Below are 18,696 nucleotides of genomic sequence, written 5' to 3' on the forward strand. Positions count from 1 at the left end.
ACCCTGTAAAGCATTTTCCATCCTGATTTTACAGAGATAATTTTTACCTTTTCTTTCTTTAATTAAAAGCTTTCTTTTTAAGAACCTGATTAATTTTTCCTTGTTTTAAGATCCAAGGGATTGGGTCTGAACTCATCAGGGATTGGTGGGGGGAGAGGAGAGGGGATGGTTAATTTCTCCTTGTTTTAAGATCCAAGGGGTTTGAATCTGTGTTCCCCAGGGAAGGTTTTGGAGGAACAGAAAGTGTGCCAGACACTAAATTCTGGCTGGTGGCAGTGTACCACATCTAAGCTAGTAATTAAGCTTAGACGTGTTCATGCAGGTCCCCACTTTTTGTACTCTAAAGTTCAAACTGGGGAAGGAAACTTTGATAAGTCTGCAACAGAGCAGGGAGTTGAACTCAGCTCTCCCAAGGACAAGACAAGCACCCAAACCACTAGGCAACCACTCCTTTCTGTACTGTCCCCTCTCTGTGAAAGGAGGAGGAAGCTATTACCCCTTCTTATGCAGGAATTGTGTTGCTGTTGGTAAAGCACTCCAAGGCTCACCAGTGGAAGGTGGTGGGCAGAAGCAAAGCCCTGTCTTCAACCCTATAAAGGCTGGCAACAGAGATTCCTTGGCAGTGACCTCTGGGATTCACTCCCTGCTGAAATACGACCAGAAGGAATGTGGCAGCTCTTAGACATGCCTCTTTGACCAGCTGGATTAAGCTGATTAAATCCTGCTTCCCAAGCTGACTAGTTCTGCTGCGTGGAGTCTGGTTTCTAGACCTGAGATTTTGAACACCTCAATTTAAGTCTTTTAAGGTGACAGGATACCTGGTGATGGCCACCAAATACAGGACTGCAACTGTACAGTTTGGTGAAATTGTTTTGGCAAATTGTAGATGTGACACTGTATGGAATGTGGGTGACCATTTATAATATTAGTGGGAAAGTTATAATTGGCTAAATATGATAATCATGTTTATATGTATGTATCATCTTATGCCCAAATAAATTTGTTAGTCTCTGAGGCTTGGTCTACACTACGCGTTTAAACCGATTTTAGCAGCGTTAAACCGATTTAACCCTGCACCCATCCATGCAACGAGACCCTTTATATCAATATAAAGGGCTCTTTAAACCAGTTTCTGTACTCCTCCCCAACAAGAGGAGTAGCGCTGAAATCGGTATTGCCATGTTGGATTAGGGTTAGTGTGACCGGAAATCGATGGTATTGGCCTCCGGGCGGTATCCCGCAGTGCACCATTGTGACCACTTTGGAAAGCAATCTGAACTCGGATGCACTGGCCAGGAAACCTGCCAAGGACCTCCGCACTTGTTGGAGAGTCCTGCTGTAAGGGCAGGTCCTCAAGTCATTGAACGCTGATTTTGGCGCCCGGAAACAAGCACAGACTGGTGGGACCTGTTATGCTACAGTTTGCCCAGGGTGTGGGCGACAACGGAGCACAGTGGCGTGGCGAATATCTTTCCATGCGTAAGAGCCACTTCATGAGAAACCTGTGTGACTTGCTTTCCTCGCCCTGAAATGCACAAAATCACCAAGATGAGAGCAGCCCTCACAGTGGAGAAGCGATGGCAATAGACCCTCTCAAAGCATGTGCATGGTATGGACAAGTACAGCGGACACACAGTCAGTACCCGGAATCCAATTTGGAGTGGGCAAATTACTTGTGGGGCTACTGATGATTCGACCAAGAGTCCAATATGCAATCATTGAGAAGCACGCTATCGTAAGAGAGAGGTATTGATGACTTCTTGGGAAACGTCGTAAGTTGGATTTGCGGCATTTTGCACTCACGCGATGCCTACTGTGGTGGGGCGATAGAGGTGGCGAACCCATACTCTCTATATTGGGGCACCTGGAGGCACCAAGGCCACCATTCCAGTTAGTACCAGCAAGGGGCTACTTTTCAATGCGTACTCTTAAGCAAGCACGAGTGAAATTCACAGGAACATTGCCTCATCTCCCTTCCACAACGTGAGTGGACATTGGCCATCGAGCGAGAAAGAGTAGGACGACTGAGAGTCGTACTTCATAAACCAGCTAGCTGCTGTTGAAACCTGGCAGCAGCAAGGAATTACTTCCCAACACCAAGAAAATATACAAGTTGGGAAGAGAGTAGTGGGTTGCAAGATGCCTATTGTTACTATTGCCGTGAGGTGCCACACTACCGTCTCGACCTTTCTTTGATCGCCCTATTGTGCTCCATGTATAGCCATCACAGGTTCATGCCCTCGGACAGTGGCGGTGCTGTACACAGGCTGAGCAAGTGCAGATGGTGGTAGAATGTGCATTTGGGCCGGTTTAAAAATGGGAGGGCGCTGAGCGCACATACTCACTGTCGACTCACTGTGCCAACCTCGAGTCCATACCACCATTCCTCTCATTTGTTAATTGCTGCATGGCATGTGGTTGCGTCCCGACAATCTTCTGTGGGAGTAACAGGGAGACGCTTTAGCGTGAGGTGGGAGCGGAGGCAACTCACCTGCCGCCTGATACGCACCAGTCAGGACACCAGGCGCTATTAAGCGGATGAAGGAGTCCGCGCGACTCAAAAGAAGCTGAGCGAGAGGCGAGACGAAGCGTGAAAACCGAGTTTCATCAAACAGGCTCAGGGTACGGTGTGAGCATGTGTTGTTTCCTACCTGTTTCCCCTTGATGAACACGCCCCCATTTATTGGCACTCTTTCTCTGTAAGCAAACCCACCCTCACGCCGTCCATTTGATTAGTTCAAGCTAGCTTAAGGAAATAAAGTCACTATCGGGTTAAGAGAGGAGCAGAGATAAGTTCTTGTTATTAAAAAGTAAATTTAAAACAGAGGCCAGAGAACTGACAGAGGTATGCGCGGGGCCGGGGTGTTGGTCGAGAGATAAGGAGGGAAGGAATAGAGGCCATTAGAGAGCGAGTTTCAATGTAATGCACAGCCTTCCTCTTTGTGTGGACTGGTCTATCTCGGGGGGGTTCCGGTAGGCCAGTGTGAGGGACGATGCACTAGGCGCAGTGCGAGCTTCCGCAAACCGAGCCTACCTACACGTATCGTCACACACATTCAGTGAGTGGGATAGCGGAACGTCGGTGAGGGTGGTCACACAGGGGCTGCAGCGCCGCAACTCCGTGTGAACTCCCGGTACAACAAAAGGGCATAGACACCGACTGAGCAATTCTTGTGGCCCTGGGAGAGCTCCACCAGACACCGCGGGGAGTAGTCTAAGTAGTGTGGATCTCGACTTCACAGGGACAGTCACAGCGTGGGATAGCAATCGCGCAGCGTCAACTGTCATGCATCTCTATCCTAGCCCTATCTACGCTCTGATACTTACCTGGCCACCCACGCATCTCAATTAGTAGTGATTGACGGCACGTGACCACTGGGCCCATGACAGTGGCTCTCTGTAGGCGCGACCTGGGTTACCCCGCTATTCTTCGCTGGCGAGCAACGTTAAGGGACCTACCGCCAGATCCACACAACGTATTGACTCTCATCGTGGAATATCTGCCTTGAAATAATGATCCAAGTGTCTAGGCGAGTCTTCCTGTACTGCTTAGCTACCAGGGGAGGAAGCCATCTTTAGAGATATCCTAGTGTATAACCACTTGCACAGATGAGCCGCGCTTGTCAGAGTGTCGCGTGTTATACGTTGGATGTCCTATGACTAAAACAATTTACGGTCGTCGCGTTACTCATCTCTTTTATCTGCCTTATCTGCCATGCTACCCTTCGAGTGGAATGAGCAGGCTGAAATTTGCGCAGTGCAAGGAGGGAAAAAAAGGGAGCAGAAAAGTATTAAAAAGATACATTTTACAAAACAATCGTTACTAATTCTAGATGCATGCGGGTTAAACCTCTTTCCACAGGTGCAACAACAGGCTGATTCCACCCTATACGATAGCGCAATGTGATTTCAACAGCGAGAAAGGTCGCAATTTTGCATGCCTGGCTGGCCGTTATAAGATCTCGACAGGCAACGGCAGGGTATGGGTCATTAACAGGGCACAGTCACAGCTTTGCATACGGGGGATCTGAAATGGAGGCATTGTCTTTCGACTTCTCGCTAGCCTTTGCCACTATATACCACCAGTGCCGTGCTCTCCGTAATGTGCTCTTCACGGTTAACATGCAGCACCGCAGAACCAACCCCCCCGCATCCAATTCCTAGTATGATGTGCTTATCCCCTTCCTCCCGCTAGCAATGGCTGGGTAACATGGATAGATCACATGCACTAAATCATTACACACCTCCCCCCCCCCCCATATAGGCCGTGGCGGGTAGCCTGGGAAGATTCAAACGGCTTAGCCAAATATGCGAGATAAAGCCCAGTCGCTAGCCTTCCTCCACCCCTCCGCCCACGTCCACGCTTGGCTACGGCAAGAGATTTATTATAAAGCAATAGCCCCAGTAGGAGAGAGATGCACATCCTCATGATCCGCTTAATTAATATGCCTGAATTGTGCGAGAACAGGTGTACCATGTAACGGGATATCCGCGCTTCTGCCTGAGCTATATCAGACGGAGATACAAGAAGTAGTTCTTGAAGCAGCAATCAACGACGCGGACACATAATGCAGGTATGCGTTGTCATGGCCACACGAATACCTGATAACTCTCTACACTCATGGCGTGGGTAAGAGACTACCTATCGGCGGAAATCCTGGAACAAAGGCGCCTTGCCCATGAAAACCTTTCTGCAAAATGCTTTGGAGTACCTCCAGGAGCACTCCCATCCCCAGACAAGTTACTGGATAGCTGTTACATTACTGGCTCGCGAATGCAAAATCCCAAAGGCCCACCCATGGAAATTCAATCATTAAAGAAAAATAGCGCGTTTGCGTTTAAAACGCATGTTGTACACGAGAGTTACAGGTACACAGACAGCGATCGGCGTGTCCGAGGCTCATCTGGCCGAATGGGCTAGTGCGGTAGACAGGGTGCGGAAGTGGATTCAGATCCTGCATCTGGGTCACACCATAAGAGCCGTCTAGTCGAGGGTGTGTGGCGCATCACGGGAATCGCGTGTTGCTGCTACGTGCGACAGCGTCTGCCTTCCTCGCTCTTATCACTCCATCCGTCTATCCTCCTCAGCTGCATCTTCCCGCTCCGAGATATCTTCGCTCTAGACCAAATGGATTACATTTCTACATACCCTCACCCGGAATCCATGATCCGGGGGCGGGTAGCGCGGCGCGCTGCACCCCCTACAATTGCACTGCAGCTCAGCGATGACCACGGCAATTTTTCAAGCTCTGACCCGGAACCTTCTGTTTGCTTCTTGGTTGTGCCTGGTAGGCTGTTGACGTACTCCTAAACTTCCCACTCTGCACTTGCACTGAGTCACCTGTGTGGCCTTTTTCCATCAATAGGCGCCTAGGGAAATTTTTCAAAATATTTTTTCATTTCGTCTTGTTCGTAACGAGAGTTAATGTTAGCACTGAAAATCCTCTCCCCATATAGGATTCCACCAGTACCAATCTACATCCCGTGGCGGTTTCATGCGGAAGCTCTTTTTTCGAATTCTCAGGAGTATCTGCATTGCTACCTGGCCTCGCTGATTACCCAGAGCTCCACCTTGACAAACAGAGAAACGAAATTCAGAAGTTCGCGGGGGCTTTTCCCTGTATCCCGGCCAGTGCAAATCCGAAGTTCAAATTGCTGTCCAGAGAGCGGTCATCAGTGGTGCACAGGGGATACCCTCCAACCCGGAGGACCCAATTACCCGTCCCGATTTGCCGGCACAAGCGGAACCCTACTATACCGATAATGGTAATTCACCAATTTTAGTCGCTAACTGACTCTATGAGTCGCGGGGAGAGACTATGCGACGAAACCGATGTAAGAAGGCCACACTTGTACTATCGCGATATAAGGACCTCAAGAGTATGGATACGGTGATGGCAATTAACATCGGAGTTTTTCACATTGCTCCGCTAAAAATCGGTTTAAAACACACGCGTAGATAGTAGACGTAGGCTACTGCTATCTGTGTTCCAGAGGAAACAAGTCGACCTATGTGCGCCATTTGTGTACAGCTGACTCACACGAGCTAGGAGTAGATCCAAAGGCAGCCTTATCCTACCTAAGTTGTCACACCCTGAAAAAATATGATGCGTCCACTGCGATAACCCCCTGCTACAGAGGCCGACTATGAAGCGTCCTAACCTCCCATAGAAGAACCGTTAGAGTCAGAAAAAGCGAGGCCCGGTGTAAAGTAGGTCGATCCAGTGTCAGTAATACTTACCAGGGCAACTGTTACATGATGATTTCGTACGTGAGGACAGAGGCAGGGAGGGAGGCAGGGAAATCGAGGACGCAGTTGCTGTCTAGCACATGCGAGGATTGCTGTCAGAGGACCGAGGCGTGCAGTAAGATGGCACCACGCAATAACGCTCTGAAGGCAAGTAGTAGCGAGTAGCAGTCAGTCACACATGGAGCGTCCTCGAGGTGATAGTGCGGCGCAGAGTACGCCACTCGCTCCTACGCGTGGAAGTCGCCGTGCCAGTAGCCTTGAGATGAGAGCTGCAAGGAACAGAAGTGTACGATGCGCCACAACCCAAAAAGTGAACCTGCTATGAATTACTGTACCCAGTCAGCAATGCAATCAGTCTTTCCTGAAGAGTAGGATCAGACTTGTTTATGAGTTTATTGCACACTCCTGCCACGGAGCCTACCATCAATCATCATGTCTGTAGAGCTACCCTGAGCCTGTACAACAGATGAGCGGGGTGCGGTTTCTCCCTTTGATCCGCGAGGGCGGTGGTGGTGAGTTCGGCGAGAGCACACACCACACACCACCCCCAATACTCACATGCAAACCAGTAGTGCCTCACAACAGAGACATTATGAATAGAGGGTCACCGAGCCAATGCGACCACTTCTTCTCACGCTGGCCCATTTGTCGCGAGTAAACATGCCACATGGCCTAAACTCATTCCCCTCAAAGAAACACCTGTATAGGGCCTTAGATCCTACGCGTGCATGATCTCCCCAGGAGATGCCGGTCTACCGGCCATTCTACAGATAGCCATCAGGCGCAGTCCCACGGCAGGACCTGGAGAATTAGGTGCCGAGCGCTCGTGGCACTGTAGTGACTGTCGGCGTGAGCATCACGCTGGGGGTGGGCAGGGGAGTGCCGTCAGAGACTCATTTCCACCTCGCTGTTCGTAGAGTTGACAGGCATAGACTGGAAGTAAGGTAGAGTGCCACGTATGTGCTAGATTGACCTTGGAAAGCAAAATCAAGTGGACGAATCAGACGGCGGAGTGTCGGCTTACACTCGTCGATTCGGGGCACCAGAGCATCGAGAGTGAGTTGGAGCCTGTCAATCACTTGGGCGCGCATTAGGAGAGCAGCAGCGTCCTCGGACAAAATTTCCGGCCCTCCACGCAGGGTCAGTTTCGAATTGACTCGGCCAGATCCCCGGAAGGATATAAAGCAAGGCCCTCCAGGCCCTCACGGTCTGGATGCCCAGCTCACACCTGACAGGAGCAGACACCTGCCCAGCAGTGCTCACTAAGCTGCGGATCCCACTAGGAACGACCCTGCGAAGAGGCCGGGGGGGCTGGTGCAACCATAGGCACTGGACACAGACGCTTCCGCACACGCTGTAAGTCACAAGACTGATACGCACGTAAGCAGAGACTGGCCAGAGGTACCCCGTCCGCTCGAGATTCTGGTATCTGCTTAACGAGGAGGGCTCCAAGTATGCCCACTTCTCGTTTCTCGCTTGCCATGATTGCCAGTCCTCCAAGGAAAACGCCCTGGAAGCAGTGCCTGCTCTGGAACTTCCGCGGAGGAGCTGCTGGAATCCTATCCCACCCTGGATATCACAGCCGCCTCTTTTACTGGCATTATGATCTGTTCTTGATTATTGAGGCATCGAGATGGTGACCACTCTCAGATTGTCCGTTATCAGAACTAAGTCCGACGAGTACCACCTAGCTGGTCGACGGGAATGACCACTAAGGTTTGAGAGGATACTTTCCTGGACGCGAGAGAGCCACAACATCGACCGGCACGGTGGAGGCACGGACGGAAAGCGTGGAAAGTCTCAGTCGCTATCTACGTCCGGTGGCATAGTAGTTCTGAGCGACGAGTCAGGCCGAGTCAGATCTTTTCTCCGTGGAACGGTCTTACACCAGCATGGGACAGTTGTGGTGGGGAAGCGGACACGCTGCCCCCACTTGAACACCATGCGAAACCGGCGAGCGAAGGATGACCAGACCCAGCTCAACACTACCGTACCATAGAGCGCCGCACCAGGGGCGGGAACCGCAGTGAGTCGCCGTGAGACCTGAGTCTCCCCTGCCACCACGTCCGCCCGGGTGCAGAGTCCCCACCTTCATCCCGGCAGCCGGCCCTCACCGATTTAGGTCCATTTAGAAACTGGAGCTGCATCACATCTATATCAGCTGACTGTAGTTGTGTATGACCTATGATGCGCCGCTTTCTGGCCTGTTGCTTCCTCCAGAGAGGAGTGCCATAACATCGAGCCGTAACCAAGGGCTGGACGCGCCCCTTGACTGTGCAGGGTGCTCGACGCATCAGATACCTACTACCACATGAGAATGCTAACAACTCCTGATACACGAACAAATGCACACAACAACAATAGACAACACGAAGATCAATCTGAAAAACACGCGGCCCTCCCACCAGGTAAAAGCATAGGTCTAGTGGCTGGCGCGTGCCATATAGTGAGACCAGTGATTTGCTCATCACAGTAAGGTCTCTTCACTTCAGGATTCGTGGGCCGCGGACCAGGCCATATAGGAGGCATGGTTTGGCTGTGGTCTGAGCGAGGAGACAGGATATCACCGTGCGCCACGGTGCTGACCCTTTATCGCGAGTTGCTCCTAGAGCCACCTAATCACTTACTGTACCCTTGCCTCCCTGTAGCTTGCAGCTCCTGACCACTGGCCAGGCCTGCTTGTTAGCGGCTTCATGGCCATGGCAATCAAACGGTAGCTGGGTACAGGTATCACGACAAGGACATGTCACAAATCCCCAAACTGCTTATTTCCATGTCTGGTAATAAATCCCTGCGGAGCTGTTTAAGACCAGATAAGTGTTTGAGACACAGCGTCAGAACTCTTCCGCCATCCCACGTGGATGTTTGGTCGAACACACGATCTCTTGATACAGTAAGCTTCCCACGCACATCAGAAAAGTCGCATCCACAAACAACAAGTGTACATCCGGCGCGTTATGCACACATAGCTAATGTAAGGTATAGAGGGAGATGCACACACCTGGTGCTCTGGTACCCCGTAAGACAGCGAAAATATGGGTTCTCAGTATTACGCTACCTATTACAATTGGAACATAACCATTGCACACAACGATCTCCCACTTGACCTGCACATTTCAAGAGTCAACTAGATCCTTTGTAGCCAGCACGCTAATGGAGTGCTTTGGGCCCTCGCATAACACAGGTGGCAGCACCCAGTCACAAGCATGAGACTTTCCCACTCTACAATTGAATTCCCGCTGGAAAGGAACTCAATGAACGGCTTAGCTGCGTCTCGGTAACACATTTGAGCAAAGCGATTCCAGAGGATATTGCAAGATGACTTCTCGCTCACGTAGGGAGCAGAGCCTCTGTGCTCTCGTCCGTCATTTTGGTTCTGGCGGCTTCAGCAGGTGGAGCCCAAGTAAAGTTCCATAGAAGCGCCTCTTCGGACGCCTACCGGCAAGTTTCGCGAGCCACTGGGATCGGGTCCCAACGTGCAAAACTAACAATACCACCAGTCTGGGTCTGCTTCGTTTCCCAGGCCAAAAAATCAATGTTCACCAAGCTGGCATGGAACCTATGCCCATTACCAAGCAGGATCCAAAGCGCAGGGCCCAGCATTTTGAGAGATTGCCTGTCCAGTCCTCAATCGACTCTTCTTTTATGTGCCAATCTGTCATCGGCTGCCTCCTCGCCTGGCCTTTGCCAGGCCCGGCTTCAGCATACAGACTGCACAGAATGCGCGACGGTGTTTACAACGGATCCAAGATGTGGTCTTGAGCGAGCAGGGTCCATTTTGCATGAGTGCTATTTATCGATTTGCACAAGTTCACGCCAGGAAAAAGGTGCGAAATGGTGTCGTGCATGCTTTCAGAGGAGAGGGGTTGGAGGCTGTACAGAACCCGACGAACACAAATCGTTTTTTATGCCCCATCAGCACTGGATCCTCAAGCCAGAATTCCAGGGGCGGAGGAGAGCGGGAACTATGAAGATAGCTATGGGTAGCTACCCACAGGTGCAAGGCTACGGAAATCGGCACTAGCCGTCGAGCTACTCGAAACGCACCCAAACCAGATTTATATTAGTGTTCACATAGTGTGGCCGCGTGCACTCGACTTTATACAATCTGTTTAAAAAAACCGGTTTCTGTAAAATCAGAATAATCTCGTAGTGTAGACATACCCTACGGTGCCACATGGACTCCTCCTTGCTTTTGCTGATACAGACTAACACAGCCACCACTCTGAAACCCATCTTTGTACTGTGAGTTATAAATGTGTGGTATATTTGTATATCAAACATATGCTGTGTTTCTGGGTGACCCCCAGACAGATTGGCATCAGCACTATCCAGCCTTCTTGATGGCCTATTAAGGGCAATCAGCTGTACAATGAACCCCTTGAGAGAAGCCAGGGGCTACAACTATGAGTCAGCAGGACACCTAGGGACATGTCTGTGGACAGGGTACTCCAAGTGTTTTTCCAGGCCTGTGTGCTGTGAGCTTGTGTTTGGGACAGAGGATGTACAAGCCACATGGCAAAGGATAGAAAAGGCAGCTGCACCATCTCCATATTGTCTTCAGTCTGGCTTCTTACCTCTGGAGCAACTTCTCTACAAACTGAAGCTTTGAAAAAAAGGACTGAATGACCCATCCAAGCTGTGGATGTGTTCCAGAGGGACTCTGCAAGTCAGCAAACTCACCAATGCTGCTGAGAACCTGATATATGACCTCTGAAGTCTTATGTACGTATCTGATTGCTTTGACTATTTAACAACTCTCTTCTCGTTCTTTTCTTGTCTAATAAACCTTTAGTTTTAGTTACTAAAGACTGGCTGGCAGCGTGGTATTCCGGTAAGAGCCAAACTAATATTGATTTGGTAATGTGGCTGACCCTTTGGGGGTCAGAAGAACATTTTGTATAGTGAGCAGCATTTTAAATAACTCCTTATCTTACTGGACCTAGCCAGAGAACTGGAATGCAATAAAGGGGGCTGCGTGATTTAATTTTTTTGTTTAGTTTCTTGATAACCAATGTGGGGAATCAGGAGCACAGTTTGTACCTGGTTGGTAAATCTAACTAGAGTGTTAACCTCCAGTTCTGGGGGAATCTGCTCTCCTCTTGCAGCCTGTCCTGACCTTAGCATTTTCAGTGTGGGCTGCCCTAGGCATCTCGGGTCACAGAAGACTTATTGAAAAATGCATTTTTGAGGCACCAAAACTACTCACCAATCGAGGTCAAATTGTTTAGGCCAATCTCCTCCCCCCAACCCTGAAAATGTTTTTTGTGGGGAATGTCACAATGTTTGATTTTGACATTTTCTAAACAAATGGTTTTGACGTTTTCTTTTGAAAATGCAAACAAATTGTTTTGTAAATATCATTTCAGATCGACATTCAAAATGTTTTGTTTGACCTGAATAAAAATTTTTTGGTTTTTCACTTTGACAAGGGGAAAACCCCCTAAATTTTGGTTTCAAACAAACCATTTTTTCCAGGTTTTTCAGATTGGCCACTGAACTGAAAAAATCAGCTAGTCACTCAGCTCTGTTGGCTAATAACTAATGATGCAATGCAGTATTACCATCACCTTTGCATACTATCTGCATATGATTGCAATGTCTCAGGGTTTCTCAAACATGGGTTGCCTCTTGTGTAGGGAAAGCCCCTGGCGGGCCGGGCCAGAGTGTTTACCTGCTCCATCCGCAGGTCCGGCCGATCGTGGCTCCCACTGGCCGCAGATCACAGCTCTGGGCCAATGGGAGCTGCTGGAAGCGGATGGGAGCTGCCTCCACTTCCAGCAGCTCCCACTGGCGTGGAGCAGCGATCTGCAGCCAGTGGGAGCCACCATCAGTCAGACCTGCATAGGGGGCAGGTAAACTGACTGGCCCAGCCCGCCAGGGGCTTTCCCTACACAAACGGCGACCCCTGTTTGAGAAACCCTGGTCCAGTGGAATCTTTGCTTCCTGCTTCAGTGCGCTACACATGCTGAACCTCCTCAACTGAACAGGACTGTAGCCTGGAGGAAATTCCTCTGTTGCTCAGCTTACACCCTCAATGATTGACTGACTTTGACCAATTGCTAGCCAGCAGGAATTGTGACATAATGGTCAGAGAAGAGGACTTGAACCCAACTCCTGCATGCTCTGATCATCTTGACTCCTTCTCAGAGGGGTTGTTCAGCTGAATTACACAGCAGCAGCCACTCCAAAGGTTTGGCTGAGATTTACATGCACTGTTGTGCACATCCCCTTTTCAGTCTTTCCACGTCCCATGCTAGGTGCATGCTGTGTGTCCAGCGGGCGGCATTCTCTTCCTTCTGGAGGGGATCTAGACAAGCCATTTCAGAGCCGTGAGGCTCATTAGGGCTTGAAAACTCTCCTAACCCGGACTCACCGAGTAAGCTTTGCTGACGTGATCACTGGAGGATCTTGGCAAGATCCAGGGGCCAGGGCTGGAGATGGGGAAAGGCCTATTTGGGGAGTGAGACCCAAAGCTGCAGAGCTCATGTCCTTACCTTCCAGCAAGATGATGGGTTCCCTCTCAGCATCCTTCCCCCTCCGACACATCTTCCAGATGATGACCACCGCCACCAGCAATATGGAGGAGGCCAGGAAGGAGGGAATGATGATCATTGCATGCTGTATCCCATTTTCATCTGCAACAAAGAACCAGGGGGAGGTGCTAGAGAAGAACCTTTCAGTGCTGGCAAGGAGCCCTTGGCAGCTCCCGGTCAGCCCTGAGGAACTAGGTGCAATGGCCGATGGTACAAGAGCTGGGCAAGGAGTCGGACCCTATGGCCCAGCACATCCTTGCTTGGCCTCTAAGGAGATACCATTGGCTTGAGTCTGACTGGCCACAGGCACCCTGACAAGACGGAGACAGAGAGGCCATCAGGCCCTTTATCACCCTTCTCTTCAGGAGTCAGGGCTGCTCAATAGATTCTCAGGGCCTCACAGTGCATCCCGTGTATGGGCCCTTAGGGTCCATCTGCACTGGAGCTGGAAGTGCACAGCTGCACACGGGACCGTATGTACTCAGGGCAGCTTGCCCATCCCACCACCTAGGCAGCTGTGGCTACGCTGCTATTTTTAGTGACTAGCTTAATCACAGCTAGTGTGGGTAAGTGCTTGTCACCCCTGCCTTGGAGGAAAGTTGTTCTGGGGAGAAATGCCCCTCTATTCCAGTGGAATGATCATGTTCCCTTGTAAGTTATCTGTTTCTTACAAACATACCCTATTACACCCCTGCCTGCCCCATTCCCCTGGAGCAGGTGGACCATGGCAAGTGCAAACCATTCTCATGCTGCCAAACACTTCATCCCCTGCCAATCAGATGTAGCACTTCTGCAGCAGTTTTCACCCACAGGTGTCAAAGCGCTTCACCAAAGCAGATCAGTAGCATTACCCCATTTTACAGATTGGGAAACTGAGGCACCAGGGATGGAGGGGAGAAGGGACTTGCCTAAAGCCCTGCCCAGCAGATCCGTGACAGAGCTGGGATTAGAGCCCAGGTCTCTTGATTCCCAGGCCTGTGTTCTAACTGCTACTTAATGCTACTTCCCGTTTAACTTAAAAACAAAACCAACAACCGACACCTCTGCACGCAGGCCACCGGCTAGCTTGCTTTTCCACCCACCCACACATGCTGTAGCCATTACTCTAGCTCCCATTAAGCAAGTGCAGCTGATTGAAAAGTAGCAGGCATGCTGAGAGTCCACTTATCGGGAGGAATGAGGGCCATCACTTTGGTTTAGAAGCAAGTAACCAGGAGGGGTATGGTGGTTTGTTGGGCCACGCTCACTGCTACATGCCGGGGAAGCTGGCAGAAAGAAAACTTCCTAGTGTCTGATCACCACAGAGATTCAATATTTTCCAGAAAAGGGCAATTTGAGGGAGGCCAGATTTTATGAGCGCTGAAGCCTCAACTGATTCCTAGATTACAGGGCCAGGCGGGACCATTGTGATCATTCTAGCCTGACCCCTGGATAGCACCTGCCAGAGACCTGCCCCACAATAGCTCCTGTCTGAACTAGAGCAGACTTTTCTTTGTTTAAAAATGGTCAGTGATGGAGATTCCACCTCAGTCCTAGGTAGGTTGTTCCAGTGGTTATTTACTCTCGCTGGGCACTGGAGATGGAGTTATGGTGTCAGTGTAGGAAGGTGCATCAGCGGGAGACGGCTGTAGTGCGCACACTGGCATAGTTAGGTCAACACAAGCTGCCTTATGTCAGTCTAACTGTGTAGCATAGACCAGGCCTAATGGTGATGTCCCAGGACTAAAGATGACCCCAGCCCAGAAAAACGGGGTTGGGATTTTTCGCTTCCTTATGAGGTATACAGAAGGCCTGGGAATGTGTTTAAAGTTTTTTCTCCACCCTTGGTTCTCTTTTAGGTTAGAAATTCAGTTTTATTAGTGTTCATTATTGTTTATTATTATAGTGGAAAATATTAGAGGACCCAACCAAGATCAAGATCCCATCGTACTAGGAGCTATACGTACACATAGAGAAAGAAACATAGAATCTCAGGGTTGGAAGGGACCTCAGGAGGTATCTAGTCCAACCCCCTGCTCAAAGCAGAACCAGTCCCCAGCTAAATCATCTCAGCCAGAGCTTTGTCAAGCCTGACCTTAAAAACGTCTCAGGATGGAGATTCTACCACCTCCCTGGGGAACCCATTCCAGTGCTTCACCACCCACCTAGTGAAAAAGTTTTTCCTAATATCGAACCTAAACCTCCCCCATACAACTTGAGACCATTGTTCCTTGTTCTGTCATCTGGTACCACTGAGAACAGCCGAGCTCCATCCTCTTTGGAATCCGCCCTTCAGGTAGTTGAAGGATGCTATCAAATCCCCCATCACTCTTCTCTTCTGAAGACTAAACAAGCCCAGTTCCCTCAGCCTCTCCTCATAAGTCATGTGCCCCAGCCCCCAATCATTTTGTTGCCTTCCGCTGGACTATTTCCAATTTGTCCACATCCTTTCTGTAGTGAGGGGCCCAAAACTGGACATAGTGCTCCAGATGTGGCCTCACCAGTGCCAAATATAGGGGAATAATCACTTCCCTCGATTTGTTGGCAGCAGTCCTACTAATGCAGCCCAATATGCCATTAGACTTCCTGGCAACATGAGCACCCTGTTGACTCATATCCAGCTTCTCGTCCACTGTAACCCCTAGGTCCTTTTCTGCCGTTTAGCCAGTCAGTCCCCAGCCTGTAGTGGTGCATCCTAAGTGCAGGACTCTGCACTTGTCCTTGTTGAACCTCATCAGATTTCTTTTGGCCCAATTCTCTAATTTGTCTAGGTCACTCTGGATCCTATCCCTACCTTCCAGTGTATCCACCTCTACCCCCAGCTTAGTGTCATCCGTGAACTTGCTGAGGGTGCAATTCATCCCATCATCCAAATCATTAATGAAGATGTTGAACAAAACCAGTCCCAGGACTGACCCCTGGGGCACTCCGCTTGATATTGGCTGCCAACTAGGCATCAAGCCATTGAGCACTACCCGTTGAGCCCAACAATCTAGCCATCTTTGTATCCACCTCATAGTCCATCCATCCAATCCATACTTCTTTAACACTCTGGCAAGAATACTGTGGGAGACCGTATCAAAAGCTTTGCTGAAGTCAAGATATATCACATCCACCGCTTTCCCCATATCCACAGAGGCAGTTATCCCATCATAGAAGGCAATTAGGTTAGTTAGGAATGACTTGCTGTAGGTGAATCCATGTTGACTGTTCCTGATCACCTTCCTCTTCTCAAAGTGCTTCAAAATGGATTCCTTAAGGACCTGCTCCATGATTTTTCTGGGGACAGAGGTGAGGCTGTAGTCTGTAGTTCCCTGGTTCTCCTCCTTCCCTTTTTAAAAGATGGGCACTATATTTGCCCTCAGGGCCATCCTGAGAATTTATGGAGCCCTATGCAGTATTATTAAACTGGTGCCCCTATGCCCGAAGGCAGCCCGGGCTGACGTATTTTAGATCAGGGGGGTCTTTTGAAAGATTTATTTAAAAAAACTCTATGTCTGGAGATCCACGCATTTAAGGCTAAAGACAAATACTCAGATTGTGCATCTAAACATCTATGCAAGGATTTTTTAGAGATGTGATTTTATAACCTATCCTGGAAAATGATCCCTCACTCTCACAGATCTTGGGAGACAGGCCAGTTCTTGCTTACAGAGAGCCCCTCAACCTGAAGCAAATACTCACTAGAAATCACAGACCACACAACAAAAACACTAACCCAGGAACCAATCCCTGTAACAAACCTCATTGCCTACTCTGTCCCCACATCTACTCTAGCAACACATCAGAGGACCCAAGCACATCAGCCACACCATCAGGGGCTCATTCACCTGCACATCTACTAATGTGATCTATGCCATCATGTGCCAGCAACACCCCTCTGCCATGTATATTGGCCAAACCTGACAGTCTCTACGCAAAAGAATAAATGGGCACAAACCAGACATCAGGAATGGTAACATACAAAAGTCATGCATCTGACGAAGTGGGTATTCACCCACGAAAGCTCATGCTCCAAAACGTCTTTTAGTCTATAAGGTGCCACAGGACTCTTTGCTGCTTTTACAGATCCAGACTAACATGGCTACTCCTCTGATACTATACAAAAGTCAGTAGGAGAACACTTCAATTTCCTTGGACATTCTGTAACAGATGTAAAAGTAGCCATACTCGAACAAAAAAACTTCAAAAACAGATTTCAAAGAGAAACTACAGAACTAAAATTCATTTTGAAATTTACACCATTAATTTGGGCTTGAATAGGGACTGGGAGTGGCTGGCTCACTACAAAAGCAGCTTTGCCTCTCCTGGAATTGACACCTCCTCATCAGTTATTGAGAGTGGACCACATCCACCCTGATCGAATTGGCCCTGTCAACACTAGTTCTCCACTTGTGAGGTAACTCCCTTCTCTTCATGTGTCAGTATATTTATGCCTGCATCTGTAATTTTCACTCCATGCATCTGAAAGCTTATGTGCAAATAAATCTGTTAGTCTTTAAGGTGCCACTGGACTCCTTGTTGTTTTTTAAAGAGAGACTGTTTGCTCAAGCCAGTGCCACTCTCCTCTACTGCTTGCTCTTCTGAGATGGGACATGAAGATAGGAGGGAGATTGATCATTTGAAAGATTTCTGGGGGCAAAAGGAGAAAACAACCAGGGAAAAAATAATCGAACTCAAGAGAGGAAATCCACCTCCAAGGTGACATGTCAGATTGACTGGTCACTCCAGTGGCTTTTCCTCACTGGAGGAAAATCCAGATGGCCCAAGTCTAACCCCCTGCATCCAAACATCCCCGACTTCTGCCATCCATCTAACCTTCAAGCTGCCCTCTTGTTGCATTCTGTTATGGGAGCTGCTTCTGGCAGGGGACTTTTGAGGGTTTTTTATGTATTGTTTATTAAGGCCAGATATTTACCCCAAGAGAGCTTAGCACCCAATGTTCAGGGTGGGGAGCCCTTGACAAATCTGCCGTCAGTGTCCTCACAGGGGCAGCTGGTGGGAGCTGAGGGCACATCCTCAATGGGAGTTAGGTACCTAAATGCCTTTGAAGGTCTGGGTCCAAATGCTCCTAAAAACTAGGCCTCAGTTGTGTGTGCAGCTCTTGAAAATCAGGCCCTGAATGTGTAATGCATAGGGCGCCCAGAGAGCAAGTGTGAAAAATAGGGACGGGGGTGGGGGGGTAATAGGCACCTATACAAGAAAAAGCGCCAAATATTGGGACTGTCCCTATAAAATCGGGACATCTGGTCACCCTAGTAGTGCAGTTCTATAGACTCCCACAGTGTGGTCTCCTAGGTGATGATGGGGTGTCCATGCTGCCCCACTCAAATGATTTTATCAAACATCTAGCTATTTTGGGTGTGTTTCTTACCAGCGCAGCTGCTGAAAGCAAGAGCTTGCAGGAGAATCTCAGTTTTCATTTAGGCCTCATGGTTGCAGAGGAAAGCTTGAGAATGTGACCTGAGCGCAACCAAAAGGCTCAGAAGTGCAGACCAACCCCAACCCCAGATGTGCAGGGACGGCTCCAGGCCCCAGTACGCCAAGCGCATGCTTGGGGCGGCAAGCCGCGGGGGGCGCTCTGCCGGTGCCGCAAGGGCAGCAAGCAGGCTACCTCCAGCGGCTTGCCTGCGGAGGGTCCACTGGTCCCGCGGCTTCGGAACACCTGCTGTGCTTGGGGCAGCAAAATCCCTAGAGCCGCCCCTGCAGACGTGTCAGTATTTTAAAAACTCTCCTGGTTTCCCGTGCTTGTGCTTGGCAATATTGGGTTCTGTGGGAGAGATCCTGCCCCCCGAGATGTCAATGGGGCCTTTGTCAGGGATTTCAGTAGGGCAGGAGTTCATCCTCTGTGTTCTCAGTGTGATGTGTGGATGGGACAGCAGGGGCCTGTAGGAATGCAATGCATGGTTGCTTCACTTAGTGTGACATGTG

At 49.6% G+C, this 18,696-nt stretch overlaps 1 long non-coding RNA gene and 1 pseudogene across 1 annotated transcript in view; one reads left to right on the top strand and one right to left on the bottom strand.

Moving 5' to 3' along the window:
• LOC142045883 (tyrosine-protein kinase STYK1-like) overlaps nucleotides 1–13,194 on the bottom strand; it is a 51,299-nt pseudogene extending 38,105 nt beyond the window's left edge.
• Nucleotides 1–18,696, top strand: part of LOC142045874 (uncharacterized) — a 230,983-nt gene that overhangs the window by 141,303 nt on the left and 70,984 nt on the right. The window lies entirely within an intron of this gene.

The sequence above is a fragment of the Chelonoidis abingdonii genome, chromosome 23 (assembly GCF_003597395.2).
Source record: "Chelonoidis abingdonii isolate Lonesome George chromosome 23, CheloAbing_2.0, whole genome shotgun sequence".
Lineage (NCBI taxonomy): Eukaryota > Metazoa > Chordata > Testudines > Testudinidae > Chelonoidis > Chelonoidis abingdonii.